This window comes from Apteryx mantelli, chromosome 19 (assembly GCF_036417845.1).
Source record: "Apteryx mantelli isolate bAptMan1 chromosome 19, bAptMan1.hap1, whole genome shotgun sequence".
NCBI lineage: Eukaryota > Metazoa > Chordata > Aves > Apterygiformes > Apterygidae > Apteryx > Apteryx mantelli.
In genome coordinates, this window is record NC_089996.1 from 11,238,244 (window position 1) to 11,246,434 (window position 8,191).

The following is an 8,191-nucleotide window of genomic DNA, read 5'->3' on the forward strand; positions in this document are numbered from 1 at the left end:
GCGGGCGGGCGCTGCGCCGCGGAGGCGGCGCCTGGGCGGGCGGGGAGGGGGGATTCCCGGCCGCGCTGCCCCCCCCCGGTGTCCGGGCGCTTGGGCGCCTCCAGCAGCCGGTTCTCCCTCCGTTTCGGGGGTGCAGCCTCCCGTTCTTTCTTTCTTTCCGCTGCCGCCGCCTCGGGCGGAGGGGGCGCATCGCAGCTGCGCGGCTGCTCAGAGGTCGCGCTGCGCGTACTCCGGCTGCGGTGCGTGCGGGGCGGACTGAGCCCGGGCAGGTCTATACAGGGCTCCAGCCCGGGGCAGGCTGGTGAAATGCACCTTTGCCTGGATCCTAGCAAAATGAGGACGCGGGGATCTCTGGATGGGGAAGGAGAGGATCTTTGCGAGAACAAACCGCAGGCTAGGCTGTTATTTGCATCGGCTCTGAGAAATGTGTAGGAGTGATAGGTTTCGAGTGATCCTGACGGTGTTTAATTGCGGTAGATCAGGTTTCTTGAGTGCTTCAAAGCGACTGGATGGGACTTGAAAGGACGAACTGGACTGCAGGCACTCGTTAGTCAATGTGATTTCCTGCATTCATTTTGCTGGTTCTCTGGGTAGTGGAAGTGCTCCTTGCACTGCAGCAGGCTCTGCTCGTGTTTACTCTATCCCTTGTGACAGTTTATAAAGAGACTCATGATTTTAACAACCTAATTGCCATTGTCTGCCCAATGCGAGCAGTGAAGTGGAACTGTGCAAGAGACACCCTCATTCAGGCCTTTAGGGACAAAGGACCTGGCTTAAAGAATTCCAGTAATTTTTGGTGGATTTTCAGTAAACAGTGGCACTGTGAAGCGAGAGGGATTTCATTCCTTAATGGAATTGCAGGATGCTGGGTGTAGTTTGAATGCATAAGTTTAAGCATTTGAGAATTACCGCTTATTGGCAAAATGAAGATACATAAGATTTGGGGAACTAAGGCAGCCTCTGGGCAAGCAGTCACTAATCTGGTAGGCCGTTATGTAGATATGCCTCTGGGCACCGAATGAGTTGTCCAGAAGCACCAAACTAGCGTAGATTTTTAAAGAGGCTGAAATATGATTTGCATCTGGTTCATGAAAAGTTAATGAAATAAGAACTGCAGGGAGCCCTTCCAAATCATTCCTTTAGGATCATGTTATCAAATGAAGCCTCAAATCAGCAGAAGGAATAATTACTGTTGAACCCGAGACCTTGTTTGTTGAATGTTCTGTGTTTTCAGAATCATGAAAAATAGCATATTCAACTTTCATCTTTATGCCTTTTTTAAAACCAGGTTAATAATTCCTACTTTTGGATTATAAAAGGAATGAGTGCTATCTTCTATCTGTAGTCTAGACATGTTTAAGTGTTAGGGGAATGCTCAGTAAATGTTCCCATTGATGTTTACTAAATTCCTTTACTCAAATAGCCAAACATTTTCCAAGGATTTGGCTGTAAATTCTCTTTGGGGCTTTCCCAACTCATTTCTTAAAATAACATCCCAATCCAGAACACAACAAACCCATGAAGGTCCTTCTCTTTATGCTCATATTTACAGAGACATCCTTGTTCCTGAACTAGTCTCCTTAAAATTATGGCATTACATTTGGGAAATGAATGTTGCAAGCAAATAGGAAACATGCAGGATCAAGCAGCAGATGTGAAAGACTAGCCTTTCTCCCAATGTCTATACTGAAATGATGTGTTGAAAAAAGGGTGTGTTGTCCGTTAAGCCAGCCAGGAATCAGATTGGTGGCAAGAGAGACTGCCAAATCCAGTGCAGAAAGCGCATGTTTGATTCCTATTGATGTCAGTGGAGCCTTAGTATGAGTTTAACAGCAGGAATATACTCAAGAGATTGTGCTGAATAAGATTGCTTACTTAGTGTCTAAGTGATTAAATCAGTAGACATACAGTGCATCTTTTTATTTGTTAAAATAGGATGTGCATGGTCCAGCTGAAAACAGAAATTACATACCAGGGAAAGTCAGGCAGTTGATGTTGGCTGCTAGCAGGTAGCCAAAAATCCCACATGTATTAATATTTGTGCATCATTTTGGTCTGGTCTGTTTGTCCTACTCATGCAACCCTTATGCTGGGATAAGTAAGTAGTTTGTGAGTCAGTCTGCCAAATTTATCAGGGATCAAAGGAAAGCTGAAAGTTTTTCTTACCTGGAAAATACACTGGTAAGCTCAGAAAATATACATTTTTTTTTAATCTAGATAAGTAATAATGATTTCATTCTGCTGTCATGTACTTGCTGTCATGCTATCTGACTGTCAGTGACCTTAAAGTTTGGTTTTGAAGTCATTACAGCCACATTGGCTGCTGCAGCTCCACAGGAAAGCTTGGTTCAATCAAGTTGAATGGATGTCAATATGGACCTATTCCAAAGCCCAGTGAAATCAATTGGAATGTTTCTGTGGACTTCAGTGAGTTTTGGATCAGGCTCTTACTGCAGAATTTAGCACAATATATTTGGTCCCAGGGGAAATGGTTTAATATAATATGGCATATTTGGAATAGAAGCTAAAGGTGCTATAAAGCAGAACAGAACTCTCTTGTGTACATTGGTGTAATTTTAAGTTCAAAAATAGACAAAAAATACTGGCTGCTGCATCAATCTTTTATTAAATGAGCTTCCATTCAAAACTCCTTCTATAACTCACTAAAATGAAGGGTTTTGATATTTACTGCATTTATTTGATTTCAATTCATATTTGTACAGTTGGCTAAACTTCTCAAACCTAATCTTGCCAACCTTTAAGCTGTACTGAAGTCAATGGACTACTCATGTGCCTAGAGTTAAAAATGAGTTCAAAGCGTTTTTAGATAGGTCTCTGAAGCATATTCATGTATTTTAATTGTGAAGATTTTACTGTCTAGAAGCTGTGTCTGGGATTTCCACCAGAGCTTAAGAGTACCTAACTTATATTAATTACATGCTGGACACTCAATTTCTTGAGGCCAGAGCTACAGAGAAAGACTTTGTGTTTTAGCTATGCCAAGAAAGTTCAAAAAGCACTTACATAATAACATATTCCAAATCACTAAAGGAAATAAAAGCTTGCACCTTCTCAGAGGAGCCAGCAGACTGGCATTTTGACTCATTTTACTCAAAATGAGCTTGGATCAGAAAAGATCATTGCAGAAATTGTTTTGAGCTGGGCAACTTCTGAGCAAAAAGGGTTTGAACGGGGCTCGTGCTGTGTTGATGAAGAGGTTGCTGCCACTCGTCACTGCTGCGCTGCTGAAGGTTCCCACTGGTCTGGCAGAGCAGCTTGCCCATGTGCTCCCTAGCCCATTTCTGTCAAAATAAGTCAGATTTGCAAAGACCTGCTATTTAAGCTGTCTGAAGCTTCTGGCATGTTTCCCACAATTAAGCTGGCAGAGCTGGAACAGCTACGGCTCTTACTGCTTCCTCCTGCCCCAGAGGTTGCTGAACCCATGGCAGGGACGACGGAAGAAGGTGCAAGTCAGCTTCCGAATTGCCCCTGGGAACAGGCTAGGATGTAAGCACAAACCAGAATCGATGTTAAATCAAAATCAAAGAAAGGGTCAGCGCTGCAGTTTGCTCAGGCCAAAGAAAGCTCTAGGGTCTCCAGGTCCAAATGAGGATTTGCAGATCATCGAAATCAGCAGTCTCTTAGTGTCCAGTTCAGGAAACTTAACCAGAACTGGGCCCTAATCGCCACTGAAATGAAAGTGGTTGCTTGGAATAAACCATCACAGTGATAGCATTGAACTTGCCGTCAGATGTCACATGAATGTGACACTGCCACTTCTTGTCTAAAGTTTATTCTATAATCAAGCTTATGTTCAAGGTTGAACTTGCACTAGTAGTTTTTTATTACAATTAACTGAATTGTTTTTAGAAGTAAGACAAAAAGGAATTCTGTGTTTAGATTGTATATTTGAACGTCTTGCAGTGCAAGTTCCAAGTAAATTGCCAACAAGGCAGTAAAATATCATAATGAATTGCAAAAACCTACCAGAAATATTGTGTGCATTCTATCAAACGTTTGAAAGCTATGATAAAGAAATGCATACCTATTTCTTTTAAAATTAGATAATCAAAATCTGTCTACTTAAGTCTTTGGTAACTATTTATCACCTGTATGAAGTACTCTAATCTCAGGGAATAAGTATTGGATTAGAAAAGAATTTATAGACCTGATTATACCAGCTCTATGGCTTTGAACAAGCTCCCTGTATCTCATTTTCTTGCATTTCTAGAATAGCCCTCAATTCCACAAGTAACGCAGTAAAACGAGGTTAAATAATTTCTTACTGCCACTAAGAAACACACTAATGACTTTTACCACCTCAAGAGTAAGAAGAAAACAGCTCAGAATTGCCCAAGCCTCTCCGCTGTGTCGGGGGCCCGGCCTGCTGCCGTGGGGGTCCGAGGCAGCCACGGAGGATGGGGCCCAAAGGAGCCATTTTTGCAGTGCCGGGGTTTCATCCTCATCAGCAGTCTGCTGCCCGTGGCAATTCCCTACCTGTCTGTGCCCGAGCTCAGTCCTCACAGACACGTGTCTCATTTTAAGCATTTAGCTAGCCCCACTTAAATGACAAATATGCTTAAGTGCTTTCTTGATTCAGGGGCTAAGCAAGTTATTGTTGGAAAGCCACTAGCAACGGGTGAGTTGCTGAGAGTGTAACTGCAAATACTGAGAAATAATATTGCCGTTTAATTTCTAGTGATTCTGGTTCACATATTGTTACTTCCATGCTTTCTTATATTTTCTGAGAATATCTTTAGTGTTTATAAATAGTGCTGAGCTCACTAAGGAAACTGATAAAAAATTTAACATACCATCATCATCATAAAAATGCAGCTTCTTAGAATCTATCAGTGCTAAGGATGTTAAGGTAATTCTTTTCCTGTATTGATAGTCTTTATCAAAACTGAGATGGATTTTACATTTTACTGTTAAAGATAATGATGCAATGTATTTAAAGTTAAAAACATCCCCAACAAAGGAACAAGGAAAATGATTGCCAGTTAACTATTAAGTCAATAATGTGGGTTTTTTTTCTGTGAGTCAGTCTATTAATTATCATAAAGACTTATTTTCAGTTGAAATCCCTTTTTCATGTCTGAACTCCAGCAGATAGTATTCAGACATCAAGTATTTGTGAAATAACATTATTTTAATTCAAAAGACAGATATAAACTGCAGTCATTTCATTTTTCTGGAAGTGAGAAATTAGTCACAAAAGTGTTTAAAACACTGTGTTATCTTGCAGTTCCTCACTAAGCCTCGGCAGGTTCTTCGGGAGCCTTGGCTGCTTCACGCCCACTGGAGCAGGTTTTTCTGAGTAGCCGCGCAGAGTGGGCAAGCTGGGTTTTTGCTAGTGTCAGCATCTCCAGATAAAACTGACTTTGGGTGGTGCAGCGATTACAGTCCTTGTAATATTCACATCTCCCACAGCTGGGGAGTGTATCATTGAACGTGCCTGTTAACAATAATTAAAAAGATAAACGAACAGGATTTCCAGTGTTACTGGAATAGCAGACTGCAGGGTAGTCCAAGAGTGGTGGATGATGACAAGGGACATTCTTTTACTGCAGCGCTTGGATTTGCGAAAAAGCAAAGGCACTATGGGCTGCTGTAAGTTGTGCCACCTCCCAGTGGTCCAGCAGGGTCGTTCTGGCAAGCAGGGGTGTTCGGGCTACACCGATGCCTCTTCTGTGTCCCCTCTCGTTTAGCTGCGCACTTGGCCTAGCCGCCCCAGGTGGGATGGTTCAGACCACAGCTTGTAGTTATGTGTTGCCACAGAAGTCATACAAGACCGGTTCTGCCACATCCAAAGCAACCTTGTCTGGGAAAAGGAATGTGAAGCTGCCCTCGTGCACCTCAGCATGTCATCGGGTGTTTCTGACTATTTCTAAAGCTACCTGCCGTAGCTGCAAAGCAAGAAAGAGAAATTCTCACTTTCTCTTTTCCTGCCTCCATCCTTTTCTCTTGCAAGTTTGAATTAATTAAAAGATCAAAAGCAATATACATTTTTTTGATATTGAGGATTCTTAGTCATCTCAAACTAAAAGCAAAGAACACATCTTGAAAATGATTCTGATATGGGTCTTACTGGTTGCTTATTACAGATTTTGACAGTCAATTGTCACCTGGTGCCTATTTAATGTAATTTCTTATGCCAGATAGAGTAATGGTAATTGCAGTATCAGATTGATAATATATATGCGTGTGAGCCAAGGTAGCTACCTTTTTAATTTTCAGGCTGTGCTACCCTTGGAGTGGATTGGAGTGAGAACTCGTGCTCCCACTCAGAAGTAACAGGTATCCACTCATGGGGGACTTTTCCCATTGTGCTAATATTTTCCACCACTGCATTTGGTAGGAAAGAGGTCAACTCTGAGTGTACATCATTTCCCACATGACTGCCCAGCGAGAAGAGCTGGAGCTCAGTAGGAGTTGTTCTCTCCTGAGCTTTGTGCTTGAACTTAATGGATGTATGTTGAGGAGAGAAGTCATGTTCCCTGACTTCTTTGTGCGTGGATATTGTTTCGGTTTGTGTGCACACAAACGATGAGACACAATCCTATTAAAATTGCTGTCTTTTTCTATTCACTATTTTTCTGTATCAATGTATGAACCATTTTGTTTTTTCTGGGGAATACATTGCCATATATTTCTGAAACTATTAATAGCAGTTAAGAAGGAAGAGGAAACACATTTAGTAGTTAGCATCATTCTTGTCTCTCTCTAGATTTTTTACATTTCATAATCAAGGTTTTCTTTAAACAGACCTTTGTTCTGCAAGAAAATACGTCACTTCTGCAGTATTTTTTAGGCAAAATCAGTTAATATGAGTATTCTGAAAACAGAGATTAATACACTCATCTTCTCATTGTATGTTGTTTCCTGCTATTTTTCACATGTTGAGAATGTCCGTAAAGCATCCATTATGGGCCTGAGCTTGTTCCCATTAAAGTGAATGGAAGTTTCACCCTTTGATTTTTAACAGATTTCCTTTGGAATTAAGCCCCAATTCAGGCTTTCGCCAGCTGGTTAACTTTCATCGCAAAATTAATTCAGCAAATGGAATTATTCATGTGCTTAAAACAGACCATGCACTCAAGTTTTTTATAGGAGGCATCCTGAGGCACAGCATCTCGTACAGCACAACGACAGTTTATAGTCAATGGCCTGGAATAGCTGCAGTCTGAATGATGCTTCCTCAGCTACAGCATGAACCAAGCTTTTGTGTTCCTTTGCACCTGTGCTTCCCACTCAACAGTTCAGACAAAAATATCCCCTTCCTAACTCCTTCCCTGAAATCTCCCAAGTTCCAGGAAGAATTACTTGAGCTGAATTCCTTGTTTTTTAAATTGGTTTTGTGTCCTGTAGGTTTCCTCTGTAAAATGGGGATAATCCTCGTGAGGATGCAAAAATGTAACAGTTAATGCTGGCAGTAAGCTTTGAAGATAAGTACCTGCTAAGTCCTAAGAATAGCTGTTACACAAAAAAAGTCCATGCTGGCTGATCTGCAAGTGCTATCAGTAGAGTTATGGGACCTGTGAAACTTATGCATTGTGTTTTTCTAGAAAGAGAGTGGGGGAATTGGCATCAAACACAATTCAAAAGGTGAGAACAAGCCCTCAAAAAGAAAATAAAGCTCTTCTGACTTTTAGAAATCTTTATAAACGTCATTTAGTGTCATTTTCAAATACCTTGAAGGGATCATAAAACTTTGCTCTTCTCTGATCATTGTACCACTTAGAAGAGGAAAGGTATGAACAGCCATAACCCTGGCACATTTTTAACAATACTCAGGACCAAAGGGGATTGTAAGATGGAAGCTTTGATAACAAAAACATAAAGATGTCATTGTCAACTATCTCAAAATATACATGCTTGTTGTAAATGTCACATAAGCCTACAGCTAAGTGATGGATCACAGTTCCTGTATCTTCCAGGTACTCCTGTTGATGAATACTTTAACTCCTTCATGAACTAGCTATTGTGTCCCACAAGTTGCTTTCTGTCCTTGTGTTTAGCATCACTAAAACAAAAAACCTCATTTAACATGATTCAGTTGCAGATACAGCCTAGCATTCCCATTCTACTCCGCACAGAGAAAAAATACTTGGAAAGTATTTGGAAAAAAACAGGCATAATATCATAGATCACTTTATTAGCAATAGTATGAAATCTTTCCTCTTCGTTA